Source organism: Schistocerca nitens, chromosome 8 (assembly GCF_023898315.1).
Source record: "Schistocerca nitens isolate TAMUIC-IGC-003100 chromosome 8, iqSchNite1.1, whole genome shotgun sequence".
Classification (NCBI taxonomy): Eukaryota; Metazoa; Arthropoda; class Insecta; order Orthoptera; family Acrididae; genus Schistocerca; species Schistocerca nitens.
In genome coordinates, this window is record NC_064621.1 from 225,036,114 (window position 1) to 225,050,663 (window position 14,550).

The window sequence follows — 14,550 nt, forward strand, 5'->3', positions numbered from 1 at the left end:
TCTCATTCGTAACTTCCGATAAAGTACCTCATAATTTCGGTATTTTGAGCCCCAGTGCTGTTATAGTCCCAACAGTTCCATACGTTTGTGTCATCTGGTTAGAACGAACAGAAAGGTGATTCCCACATTCGCTTAAATGCATGTTATTTCGCGAGGAGCAAGAACGACCATTTTACTTAAGTACTTACTTAGAAACTGCAAGGCCAGCAGAAGAAATAGCGGCGTTCTCACCTGTAACAAAGAAATAATTGTAATTAGCACCAGAATGAATAAATTCAAATATGAAGATTTTTACAATAATATAAAGGGCAGACAGGGAGTATGGTCCGGTCTTCACGATAACGTCACGTCACCAACAATCCTACAAGATTTCAAATCATAACTATCTATTTCTGATTCTTAAACGAAATCTTATGAAGATCATTCCAAAACGCGTAATTCCTACTGTGCTGCTTCTTCGAATTCTCCACATCCAACAATAATTCCTTAGAATTAACTGAAGAAATAGAGCAACCAAACAATTTTTATGTAGCTTTATCTATATCAGGATGGGTTTCGGTCTTTCATCCACACGGCGCTGCGTAAGTGGAACTAAAGATGTTTGTGCCAAGCATATAAAGGTGGGCTGCAGCGATAACAATGAAGTCGATAAAAACGTAATATTGACCAAGACATAAACGTATTGCACTGACTGAAGCGCCTCTCGTGTATATATAAAGCTGTAATAGAAGTACATTAAATGTATTCGCATTTGCGAATATGGACAACCATCAGCTTTATAATGGAATGACGATGGAAATTTTTGGTGGATCGGGACCTCGAACCCTGATTTCCGCTTACCGCGAGCGGTCGCCTTACATTTTGGCTATCCGAGCACAACTCGCGGCCAGACCCAAACTTCCATATATCGTCAGCCATGTGTCTACAACCTGTACTCGCACGTCCCTTACGTATATTGCAGTCATGGGAGACATTGTAATTGAAAGTGGCTTGCCAGGTGTCGGCGGATGCACGTATGTCCGAAGTATCTTTGCATCGTACTTGTGAACAACACAAGCAATGCAATATCGTATAATACAAGTTCCTCATGTCCGCCCCCGGCAGTTGAGTGGTCAGCGCGACAGAATGTCAATCCTAAGGACCCGGGTTCCATTTCCGGCTGGGTCGGAGATTTTCTCAGGGACTGGGCGTTGTGTTGTCCTAATCATCATCATTTCATCCTCATCGACGAGCAAGTCGCCGAAGTGGCGTCAAATCGGAAGACTTGCACCAGACGAACGGCCTACCCGATGGGAGGCCCTAGTCACACGACATTTACATTTTACAAATGCCTCATTGCCGTTCAACAAGTAACTCAGTACACAGCCACGGAGCTCATCCATCATTAACACGGATAGATTTGTAGATTGAAAGACAAGAGAATTTTGACTACTGATACGTAGCTGTGATGAACTGAAAAACAGCCGAAGCACACTGTCGCTGGGCATTTTTGTATCGAACCATTACGATGTGTCATTTCCCGTCGGCAGACATATCAGATTTCTGGCGTGACTCACTCCTGCTGTGTTACGCCGACGTGGAAAGAAACGTTCCCTTACCTCCAGCACTCCACGCAGACGCCGCCGCGAGCTTCTGTACGGACGGAATGTCGTGACTTCCGGAGTGGCGCAGCCCAGCCCAGAGGAAAAAGACCGGCGCGACGGAGCACAGTGCAGGGCGTGTGATTCACGGCGGCTTATCGTGTGTGTGACCAAGCTCCACACCACCTAACCTGCTCACGAGCGCGGCCGGACGTTGCGCGCCGGAGAAACCCGCGGTCTTCCTCGGAAACGGATTTTCGGACGGCCGCCGAAGGGGTGAAAAGGGGCTTTCACCGCTTCCACAGCCCGACCCAGTTTTTCCGCGATATCGTCTCCCGGTTGCGAGAATGTCCGGCTGGTGTTTTCCAAAGAAATGAGCAGTCGCCATACCAGAACTTTCCCAGCGTCAGGATATTATGACCATTCCTCTGGCCGGCGGGTTGGCCGAGCGGTTCTAGGCGCTAAAGTCTGGAACCGCGCGACCGCTACGGTCGCAGGTTCGAATCCTTTCTCGGGCATGGATGCGTGTGATGTCCTTAGGTTAGATAGGTTTAAGTAGTTCTAAGTTCTAGGGGACTGATGACCTCAGAAGTTAAGTCCCATAGTGCTCAGAGCCATTTAAACCATTTGAACTATTCCTCTGGCTCTAACGATACTGTTCAATAATAATTAATCATAGATTACGTCCATTTGTCCACGTGACTCCTTGTACGTTTGCCTAGTAATCATTTGATACCCATATGCGACCGCTAATGACGGCTTCAGAAACAAAGTCCTTCAAGTAGCTCTCCATTTGATGTTGCCACTGTAAGTGGACTCCACACCTTCCCGTCACGGAAAAATACTGGGAACATTCGCAATTCAGTGCCTCTGGCCAACTCGATTGTGGCGCAATAGTTGTCTGTATTTATGTATACTTCTGTTCGTCCTGTAATATTGTATGGACATACAACCACACTTATCAGAAGAAGTATTGTAGCACGGAAGTAAACGATCTTCGTACTGACGAAGTAAACGCAAAAGCCATCTACAACTTCATCGAATGAACAATTGTTTCACCCTAAGCCGTTCCAGGCATTAGTACATACGTTTGCTCCGGAGGTCACATTTTTCTCGTGCTGACCAATCATACTTTTCAAAACGTGAAATAAATGTAGAGTCCACCTTATGAAGCAAGTACAGAGTACGTTCTGAACGCCATATTACATTTGAGAAAGAACGCTTCCTTTGAGTGAATAGAAATCTGTATTTTAAACAAGAAATGTACGCCGCCATTTGATGGTGACAGAGCTGTGTCAGAGACAGCTAAATAAATCGTTCATTTCCTGTAATTGTGACTTGCTGCAGCGTGTCTCTTGTTCTGATTATTCCAAAGCGTTGCAGAGTTCTTCATTCACAAAATACTGTTGTAACTGAGTAGAGAGAGGTAACATGTCGACTATACGAGTATCGACATATCGATATCCGAAAATCGATTTATGCGGCGACTCCAAGAGTTCGCGGAGTGTCGAGAAGTTCCTATGGGACCAAACGGCTGAGGTCATCGGTCCCTAGGTTTACACACTACTTAATCTAACAAACTAACTTACGCTACAGACAACACACACACACACACACACACACACACACACACACACACACACACACACACACACACGCCACGTCTCGATCCCTGAGTCAACTGATGGGGACGTTTGCAAGACAACAACCATCTGCACGAACAGTTCGACGACGTTTACAGCAGCATGGACTATCAGCTCGGAGACCGTGGCTGCGGTTACCCTTGACGCTGCATCACAGACAGGAGCACCTGTGATGGTGTACCCAACGACGAACCTGGGTGCACGAATGGCAAAACGTCATTTTTTCGGATGAATCCAGGTTTTGTTTACAGCATCATGATGGTCGCATCCGTGTTTGGGGACATCGCGGTGAACGCACATTGGAAGCGTGTATTCGTCATCACCATACTGGCGTATGACACAGCGTGATGGTATGGGGTGCCATTGATTACACGTCTCGGTCACCTCTTGTTCGCATTGACGGCACTTTGAACAGTGGACGTTACATTTCAGATGTGTTACGACCCGTGGCTCTACCCTTCATTAGATCTCTGCGAAACGCTACATTTCAGCAGGATAATGCACGACCGCATGTTGCAGGTCCTGTACGTGCCTTTCTGGATACAGAAAATGTTCGACTGCTGCCCTGGCCAGCACATTCTCCAGGTCTCTCACCAACTGAAAACGTCTGATCAGTGGTGGCCGAGCAACTGGCTCGTCACAATATACCATTCACTACTCTTGATGAACTGTGGTATCGTGTTGAAGCTGCATGGGCAACTGTACCTGTACACACCATCCAAGCTGTTTGACTCAACGCCCAGGCGTATCAAGGCCGTTATTAGGGCCAGAGGTGGTTGTTGTGGGTACTGATTTCTCAGGATCTATGCATCCAAACTGCGTGAAAATGTAATCACATGTCAGTTCTAATATAATATATTTCTCCAATGAAAACCCGTTTATTATGTGCATTTCTTCTTGGTGTAGCAATTTTAATGGCCAGTAGTGTACTTAGCAGTTCGTTAACGACATCGTATGAATGACAGCTCGTCAACTGCAAGTAAACAGCGTATTTTCGGCGTGTGTGTGTGTGTGTGTGTGTGTGTGTGTGTGTGTGTGTGTGTGTGTGTGTGGCAAAGTAATCCCCTAGTCTTTGTATTTGCGCAGACGGTCGGCGTTTGATGAAGCGCTGCCGGAAGCAGGGGGCTCAGTGGCGGCCCCAGATAACGGCCGGCGTTTATCAGGACGCCTGCCCGGCTTTGCACGGCGCGCGCTGACGCCCAGCAACGCAATCTGCCACCACGACGGCCGCTGACGAGTTCCCGAGGACGGACCTGCGGAGCAGAGGTCGAGTGCCTCCGCTATCCGGGATATGCCGTCAGCGGACCGCGCGTCAGACCCCTATGAGCGCACCGTACCGAGAACCGTCGCGGTGCACTGCCACTCCTGTAGGCGGCGCCACAGCTCGGTAGCTAACAGTAACACCCTAGCCCCTCACTTCAGTGAATATGACGTCAATGTTGACTAATGATAAGCCCTAATAACGACACGCCTGGATTTCCTTCTGTGGCCAGACTGTTAACGGTTCTCGTTTGGAATGGCGTTTCAGTGATTCTGGGAGCTATCCGGCGACAGGTCATAAAACTCTTGACTCTAACTAGAGATACTGCAGCTATTGACAGAATGATCAGAAAGTGCTTGTGACATATACAGGGTGTTACAAAAAGGTACGGCCAAACTTTCAGGAAACATTCCTCACACACACAAATAAAGAAAAGATATTATGTGGACATGTGTCCGGAAACGCTTAATTTCGACGTCAGAGCTCATTTTACTTTCGTTAGTATGTACTGTACTTCCCCGATTCACCGCCATGATTGCATACGGGATACTCTACCTGTGCTGCCGGAACATGTGCCTTTACAAGTACGACACATGTGGTTCATGCACGATGGAGCTCCTGCACATTTCAGTCGAAGTGTTCGTACGCTTCTCAACAACAGATTCGGTGACCGATGGATTGGTAGAGGCGGACCAATTCCATGGCCTCCACGCTCTCTTGACCTCAATCCTCTTGACTTTCATTTATGGGGGCATTTGAAAGCTCTTGTCTAAGCAACCCCGGTACCAAATGTAGAGACACTTCGTGCTCGTATTGTGGACGGCTGTGATACAATACGCCATTCTCCAGGGCTGCATCAGCGCATCAGGGATTCCATACGACGGAGGGTAGATGCATGTATCCTCGCTAACGGAGGACATTTTGAACATTTCCTGAAACAAAGTGTTTGAAGTCACGCTGGTACGTTCTGTTGCTGTGTGTTTCCATTCCATGATTAATGTGATTTGAAGAGAAGTAATAAAATGAGCTCTAACATGGAAAGTAAGCGTTTCCGGACACATGTCCACATAACATATTTTCTTTCTTTGTGTGTGAGGAATGTTTCCTGAAAGTTTGGCCGTACCTTTTGGTAACACCCTGTATACGCAAAATGAAACGACGAATGAAAATTTGTACCAAAATCGGGATTCGAACCCGGCTGTTCTGCACCTCTGTACGCCTTCCTCCTCTGTGAATGAGAATTTGAACTGAGAAGAGAGGCATTCTGGGTAGACCGTGGAGAAGTGCCTAGGTGGCGTAATGGTTAACGCTTCTGCCTAGTAAGCAGAAGAGCCGGGTTCGAATCCCGACTTTGGTACAGATTTTCATTCGTCTCTTCAAATCTGCATACATACTTTAAGACTTGAAAATGTCTGTGGAACCACATAATTTCATTTGATATTTGTGACAGATGAAGTACGCTTGTCGCGACTGTTTCGTACGTCTGCCACATACACTCACCTAATGCTATATTGTTCGAGTTTGTATGGCAACGCCATAGGGTCCTAGGAAACTCATGACTTCATTCAGTGTTTGCCGACTTAATTATTCGTCGATTCGGAACAGCACCTCATTCAGTTGGAGAAAGACGAACCTGGAATCAGACTGTAGTCTTATTTCAATTGTCGTACGTGATTTATGAAAAAACCTGACAGTTCATGAGTGAGCAGCTAGACGTACCTGTACGACAGCAGTTTTTTGTCTCTCTGTTAACACTGTGTATTTTTATCTTAACTAATATTTCTTCTGAAAATACTTCCTACAGTTGTTCACGATTAACGACGTTCTAAAATTACTTAAACACACACACACACACACATATTATATATATGTAAGCACGCACGCGCACATACAAAACAGTGTACGCACAATGACATCTTGTCACTGACAGTGTGATGTCGCAAAATTATGAACCATCCGTCGAGAAAATACCGAAAATATTCACACTGGATTACAAATTCCCTCTCTTTAGCTCATCTCTACTTTAAAAAAAAGATACATCATTTGACGAAGCCCAACGGTTTCCCATTTTTTTTTCCACCTCAGCTCGAACCGTTCCAATCTTCGGACGTTATTCTGTTCTTGATACATTTTAACACTCACTGGTGAAATACCAGAAATAAGCGTTATAAATGGCGTTTTCAAAAGAATGCAGTGTCCCTGATATTTTAAGAACAGGGCGTCGTGTGACTGGCAGCAACAGCGCTCATATAAATTTGGGAATCAAGAACCTGAGCTGGTACTTCATCTGTATTTCCTCCGAATCCGAATACAAAGAGTTGGTCCTACTCCTGTCATGCCTAGAAGAAATCATGGGACAGTGAGAGGATAAATTCACGTTATACTCCGTAAGATAGTTTCTCCAATAATCCTTTTCATCGGGAAGTTTCGCGAAATATGTGTCTGCTATTGTCAATGTTTACTTCATCGATGACGGAAACATCTGAAACTATACACTGAAACGTCTGTTACTCAGAGGTGTCAAGATTAATGACCCATCACGTTAACAAACAGCTGCGGTTCATGTGAAGCCGCTGCCACGAGGAAACTTAACTCCGACAGAGCCACTACCTCTTTTACGATATTATAGTCACTCGCTTATGAGGCGAGCCGTATAATTCCATTGTGATTATCTTTTGCTCTTATTTGTCAAATTTCACTTCTGAAATACCGTGTCCTTTTTCGGCTTAGACTAACATCAGCGCAGAGATACGAGAAAGGAAGACCTCTGCTTCAGTAAAAAAAAAACAACTGAAATATTTATGCGAATGCGACGTTGGGCTTTTTGGAGCTGCATCCCTTTGAACTGGACTTGTTTACATTGCACCGCACGCGCACTGCAAATAATTCACGCAGTGGCAGCCCACTAATGAAATGCCGCTGATGTCATGCGCAGTTTCGAAAGAACCAGGAAGAAACCTCTGTTTTTCCCCGACGTATCACCGAGAAGATGATATGAACTGCTTGTAGCCGCTAACGACTTCTAAGAATGTTATGTTTTGCTCGAGAGTGAAGTTGCTTGTTCTCTCTCATCGCACCGCCGTCGGCATCGAACTTTACACTCGAAGGAGGCTCCTGTCCTTTCAGGTTACGAATCTCATTTACTTCCTTTATGTAGAAGGATCCGTCGCCACTTCATGATTTCATTGTGTACGAAGTGCTGCGTATGCAACTTGCAGTGCTTCAGCGACAAAAAAGTGGAAGAGAGAGGGGAAACAATTTATTGTCGGTTTGACATTCTGTATTTCGAAACAACATCCTTGAGAAACTGATTGGAAGATTGCAGATAAAGAAATTGGCACACAGAAACACGGTATTTTAATAGATGTTACAAACTTAGTCCCCACTGATTTTGAAGACATGTCTATTAAACGCATAAAAAAGTATGAAAGCGGCTGGTTGCCTGTTTGTTGTTGTTGTGTAGAAGTGGTAGTAGAGGTGGTGGTGGTGGTAGTAGTAGTAGTAGTAGTAGTAGTAGTAGTAGTTGTTGTTGTTGTTGTTGTTGTGCATGTACTGCCACAGGCTTTCATAATCTTAATCTAGAATTGGGTGACGGAGTGAAATTTTATGTAAGAATAAATGATCAGTCGCTACATGTTCATTTAAATCCACTTACCTATGGAAATTGTGCGCGTTAAAAATTAGGAATGTCCGAATCTCACGTTAGCGCACAGGGTGCACCATAACTGACTGCGCAAAGGAATTATCGAGTAGAAGCAAGACGGAAGGATACGAAATTCAGAAGGACGAAACGTAGCGAGGCTACATATTCGTAGTAAGGTATGAACACTCAATATTGTGTTATACACTAAATTAATCGCAATATACTGATTTAAGTTGAAGTGTGGCAAAACTACCTTCACTATTGCACAAAGCACAAGTTGAAGATATATTTATTTTGAACAGGCTGGTGAGAAATTCTATCATAACTTAGTCCTAGATAATTAAACCCTAGTAAAATTTATGATTGCAGCTGGTACCATTTCCTGTTCCGGCCAACCTGGTATTGTTAGTAGAAAAATGGCTCTGAGCACTATGGGACTTAACAGTTACGGTCATCAGTCCCCTAGAACTTAGAACTACTTAAACCTAACTAACTTAAGGACATTACACAACACCGTCACCACGAGGCAGAGAGAATCCCTGACCCCGCCGGGAATCGAACCCGGGAACCCGGGCGTGGGAAGCGAGAACGCTACCGCACGACCACGAGCTGGGGACTATTGTTAGTATAGGTTGTAAAACAGGACCTTTTGCACTTAATTTGTATGTGAGTATCATTGGAGACCTTATAATTGCAATTAACTAGTGAATAAACTATACATTATCATTTCCTCTGGATAAAATATGGAGTAGTAAAATTTACAATTGTTTAGTAACAACGTAACTTTTCCCCGCCTTTAGTGTTCTAGGGTTAATGACTGGAGCATTAAGGTTATTGCACGTCACCTGTTTCTCGCACACATGGTAAACTGTGGACCATGGCCTCTAAATATGGCTAAGCACCACTTTGTTGATTTTTACTTACTATTTATTAACATGATGAAATCGTCGATATGAAAGATATTACGTGAGCTTCTTAGTCGTTTTGCTGAACTGTCAACTACTTTATTATGAGAGGTGTCACGTGATACAGACTCTACAAAATCATCGTTACTATCTTTCTTGGTTATCTTCTAAGACGCCATCAATAATTTCTTTGTTCCTAGTGTGAGCACTATTGACTCAAATCGAACAGCACTATTTAGCAAGCGAAAATGACAAGGATAAGTGTATGGAACTTAGAGCAAAATCATAAGCTCCTCATAAGATACCAGCAAGTTTTTGAAGAATGCTATTTCCCGTTTTGACTTTAGCAGCTACGTTTGAGAGACATCAGCTTAATAATTGTGGAATGCGTTGGAGTACAAACATCCCATCGACTCCATTTCTCAGCAATATCCCACTTCTACATCTACATCTACATGACTACTCTGCAATTCACATTTAAGTGCTTGGCAGAGGGTTCATCGAACCACAATCATACTATCTCTCTACCATTCCACTCCCGAACAGCGCGCGGGAAAAACGAACACCTAAACCTTTCTGTTCGAGCTCTGATTTTTTATTTTGATGATCATTCCTACCTATGTAGGTTGGGCTCAACAAAATATTTTCGCATTCGGAAGAGAAAGTTGGCGACTGAAATTTCATAAATAGATCCCGCCGCGACGAAAAACGTCTTTGCTTTAATGACTTCCATCCCAACTCGCGTATCATGTCTGCCACACTCCCCTATTACGTGATAATACAAAACGAGCTGCCCTTTTTTTGCACCCTTTCGATGTCCTCCGTCAATCGCACCTGGTAAGGATCCCACACCGTGCAGCAATATTCTAACAGAGGACGAACGAGTGTAGTGTAAGCTGTCTCTTCAGTGGACTTGTTGCATCTTCTCAGTGTCCTGACAATGAAACGCAACCTTTGGCTCGCCTTCCCCACAATATTATCTATATGGTCTTTCCAACTGAAGTTGTTCGTAATTTTAACACCCAGGTACTTAGTTGAATTGACAGCCTTGAGAATTGTACAATTTATCGAGTAATCGAATTCCAACGGATTTCTTTTGGAACTCATGTGGATCACCTCACACTTTTCGTTATTTAGCGTTAACTGCCACCTGCCACACCATACAGCAATCTTTTCTAAATCGCTTTGCAACTGATACTGGTCTTCGGATGACCTTACTAGACGGTAAATTACAGCATCATCTGCGAACAACCCAAGAGAACTGCTCAGATTGTCACCCAGGTCATTTATATAGATCAGGAAGAGCAGAGGTCCCAGGACGCTTCCCTGGGGAACACCTGATATCACTTCAGTGCTAAGAAGATCAGAATCTCTCCTGAAGCAGAACACGAACGCTTGAAATTAAGAAAATTTTTATGTGCACAGCAAACAACCTTACTGGGTCCTCCTTCAGTGTCAATCTTCCACGGAAAATCCAGTGGTAGCAGTTAACAGACATCTAGCTGAGACCCGTTCCATGAGGGTGCAAGTATTCGAGCTTCCAAGACGTCAAATGAGGATCACGAACAGGATTCGAACTGGACAAGGGGAAATGAGCTAGTTCTGCAGATCGCGACTATGGTGCTCCTTACAGTCGACCCACCATATCGTTGCTTACTGTCCTTTCCAAGTGTACAAAGGAACAAAAACGGAAATTTCTAAACATCGAATGGAGTGATGGATTGGATCAAATTTCTCCACAAATGTTGTGTATCTGTTTTCATCACAGGATAAATAAATATTTTCTATAATTATTGGTGCAATACACACGGTGCACTCACTTTAATGTGACACCGGCTTTGTTCGACGGCAATGCGCAATACCCACTCACAGACGGCAGGTGGCAGCACTAGCAGTGGAGGGACATAACGCGTGTCGGGAAGGAGGTGTGGGGGGACGCGAAAATCAGTGTTGTCATCATAATGTGAAAACGTAGAGGGCAAAATCATTGGCTTTCGGACCATGGGTGGAAGCATTCCAGAAATGATTAGTTCGCGTGGCGCTGTGCATACCGTGCATGGCAAAATGCTGATACCCAAAACCGGCACCGATGTAACTGTGGTGCACCACGGGCTACAGATGACAGGGGTGAACGACAGCTGCGAAGATATGTACAAGTGAACAGACGTACCAACTGTTGAGCAGCTGACCGCCCAGAAGAACCAAGGCTACCAACAGTGCCTGCTCAACGACCACTCAGAGAACATTGCTGCGTTTTGGCCTCCGCAACAGGGGCGTGGTTCATGCAGCCATGCCGGCCGCGGTGGCCGTGCGGTTCTGGGGCTGCAGTCTGGAACCGCGGGACTGCTACGGTCGCAGGTTCGAATCCTGCCTTGGGCATGGGTGTGTGTGATGTCCTTAGGTTAGTTAGGTTTAAGTAGTTCTAAGTTCTAGGGGACTTATGACCTAAGATGTTGAGTCCCATAGTGCTCAGAGCCATTTGAACCATTTGAACCATGCAGCCATGCTGACCGCTGTTCATGGACGACGAAGGTTGGAATTGGGACGCCAGAACCGCAACTGCACGTCCACTGAGTGACAACAGGTGCCCTCCTGAAAGCAAACACACTACAACATCGCCGGAATGGCCCAGGCTGGAGGAGGGAGCGTTAAGGTCGGGGGGCATTCAAGGCATTCTCTAGGTGATGTCGTCATTCTGGAAGGCACAATGGATCAAACCATCCTCGGGAGCCGTGTCCACCCCTACACGCACTTTGCTTTTCCTCGACACGATGGCACCTACCACCAAGACGATGCATCGTGCCACACAGCCCGCGGTGAACGTGCGTGGTTCGGAGAGCACCAGCATGAACTTACCGTACTCCCTCGGCCACCAAATCCTCCGGATTTAAACCCAATCCAGAATCTTTGGGACGATATCTTCATCTACATCCATACTCCGCAAGCCACCTGACGGTGTGTGGCGGAGGGTACCTTCAGTACCTCTATCGGTTCTCCCTTGTATTCCAGTCTCTTATTGTTCGTGGAAAGAAGGGTTGTCGCTATGCCTCTGTCTGGGCTCTAATCTCTCTGATTTTATTCTCATGATCTGTTCGCGAGATATACGTAGGGGGGAGCAATATACTGCTTGACTCCTCGGTGAAGGTACGTTCTCGAAACTTCAACAAAAGCCCGTACCGAGCTACTCAGCGTCTCTCTTGCTGAGTCTTCCACTGGAGTTTATGATCTCCGTAACACTTTCGCGATTACTAAATGATCCTGTAGCGAAGCGCGCTGCTCTCCGTTGGATCTTCTCTATCTCTTCTATCAACCCTATCTGGTACGGATCCCACACTGCTGAGCGGTATTCAAGCAGTGGGCGAACAAGTTTACTGTAACTTACTTCCTTTGTTTTCGGATTGCATTTCCTTAGGATTCTTCCAATGAATCTCAGTCTGGCATCTGCTTTACCGACGATTAATTTTATATGGTCATTCCATTTTAAATCACTCCTAATGCCTACACCAGATAATTTATGGAATTAACTGCTTCCGGTTGCTGACCTCCTGTATTGTAGCTAATTGATAAAGGATCTTTCTTTCTATGTATTCGCAGCACATTACACTTGTCTACATTGAGATTCAATTGCCATTCCCTGCGCCATGCGTCAATTCGCTGCAGATGCTCTTGCATTTCAGTACAGTTGTCCACTGTTACAACCTCTCGATACACCACAGCATCATCCGCAAAAAGCCTCAGTGAACTTCCGATGTTATCCACAAGGTCATTTATGTATACTGTGAACAGCAACGGTCCTACGAAACTCCCCTGCGGCACACCTGAAATCACTTACTTCGGAAGACGTCCCTCCATAGAGAATGACATGCTGCATTCTAAACCCGATCGGGCTGTTCGCACAATGGATCTTCAACCGAGGAACACAGCGCGACTTGTCACGACATGGCTCCACATTCCTGTCGGCCCCTTCCGGAACCTCGCAGACACTCCTTCTGCACGTGTCGCAGCCGTTCGCGCGGCAGAAGGTGGCTATTCAGGCATGCGACAGGTGATCACATTAATTAGAGAGAGAGAGAGAGAGAGAGAGTTTTCCATCAGAGTTTTATGAGCTTCTTCGGTGCGCTTCGGGAATCTGTCGTTATCAGCATTGCATGTTGCTGGTTCGGTGGTGTTTTAGTACCCCCTAATTACCTGTCCTGATAGCAACTCGAATGGAATAAACGGAGCCGACTCCGAGGGAAACGAAGCGGCCGGTGTGAGCTTTAGACCAGTGCAGAGCCCAACGGCCAAGACGGGCTGGTGCAGTGCGTGCGGCGACTGTTGGCTAGCGGAAGCTGCTGGCCGCAGCGCTCCCGGATCTGGCGCGGCGCGATGACGCACGGCCGCTGTGAGTCAGGCGTTTCCTCCGCACATACCGCGCCGAGCTCAAGGAGACACACTCCCGACTGCCAGCCTCTCTGCGTGTCTGCAGGACTCCTGCTACTGCCTGCCAGCACCCACCTTCACACAACTGCTTCTTTTTGTTCCAACAATTTGCTGGCGTACAGCCGAGACGTAAAGAATCTTTCCTTCGATAGTCGCGTTGTAAACCTAGAGAAGCCGCTGGTGACTTAACTTTATCGCTTAAACGGTATACCACTTCTCTCTATATGCACGCATATTATGAAAGTTAAAATGGCTCTGAGCAGTATGGGACTTAACATCTGAGGTCATCAGTCCCCTAGACTTAGAACTACTTCAACCTAACTAACCTAAGAACATCATACACATCCATGCCCGAGGCAGGATTCGAACCTGCGACCGTAGCGGTTGCGCGGTTCCGGACTGAAGTGTCTAGAACCGCTCGGCCACAACGGCCGGCTTATTATGAAAGTGAAAATATGCATGCGTGGATGTACGTATGTCCCACATCTCCTCCTAAACCGCAGGATCGATTGCGATCAAACTTGGTACACGAATCACTTACAGTCTGGAAAGAACCACTGTGGGGGTAAGAACCCAAAGAGAGGGGGTGACGCTGAAAAGATGTAGCTCAGGAGCATCTGGAGCAATTTCAGACAAATATTGTAAATACATGACTCATTATTTCCATTATTTCTGTAAAAATATTCGATAAAGACGGACGTTATTGGAGGATCCACAGTTTTTGGGGCCGCTAGGCTCTTTGGTGACGGTCAGAATGACGTTTCGTTCCATGCTGTGGGTATGGCAAGGTGTTGAGGTTTGGAGACAGCGAAATATCAGCCTATCTCTGTAACGGGGGAAGCAATTTCTACCAAACTGGATTTACGTATCACTTGGAAACTGAAAATAAATAAATAAATAAAAACAAACTGTGACAGCAAGAGCCTCACCCGCAGTACCCCAACTACTGCGGACGGGGATGAAAAGCGGTGACATAAAAGCGTACATCGGGGACACCTGCAGCAGTTCCAAACCAATTTGGTACATACATAACTTTTTTGGTTCAAATGGCTCTGAGTACTATGGGACTTAACATCTGAGGTCATCAGTCCACTAG

General features: G+C 45.7%; 1 protein-coding gene and 1 non-coding gene across 2 annotated transcripts in view; one reads left to right on the forward strand and one right to left on the reverse strand.

The window, feature by feature from the left end:
* LOC126199281 (ets DNA-binding protein pokkuri) overlaps positions 1 to 14,550 on the reverse strand; it is a 199,628-nt gene that overhangs the window by 94,085 nt on the left and 90,993 nt on the right. The window lies entirely within an intron of this gene.
* On the forward strand, positions 5,770 to 5,841 carry Trnat-agu (transfer RNA threonine (anticodon AGU)). The gene has a single exon. It is a non-coding gene; the product is annotated as a tRNA-Thr (tRNA).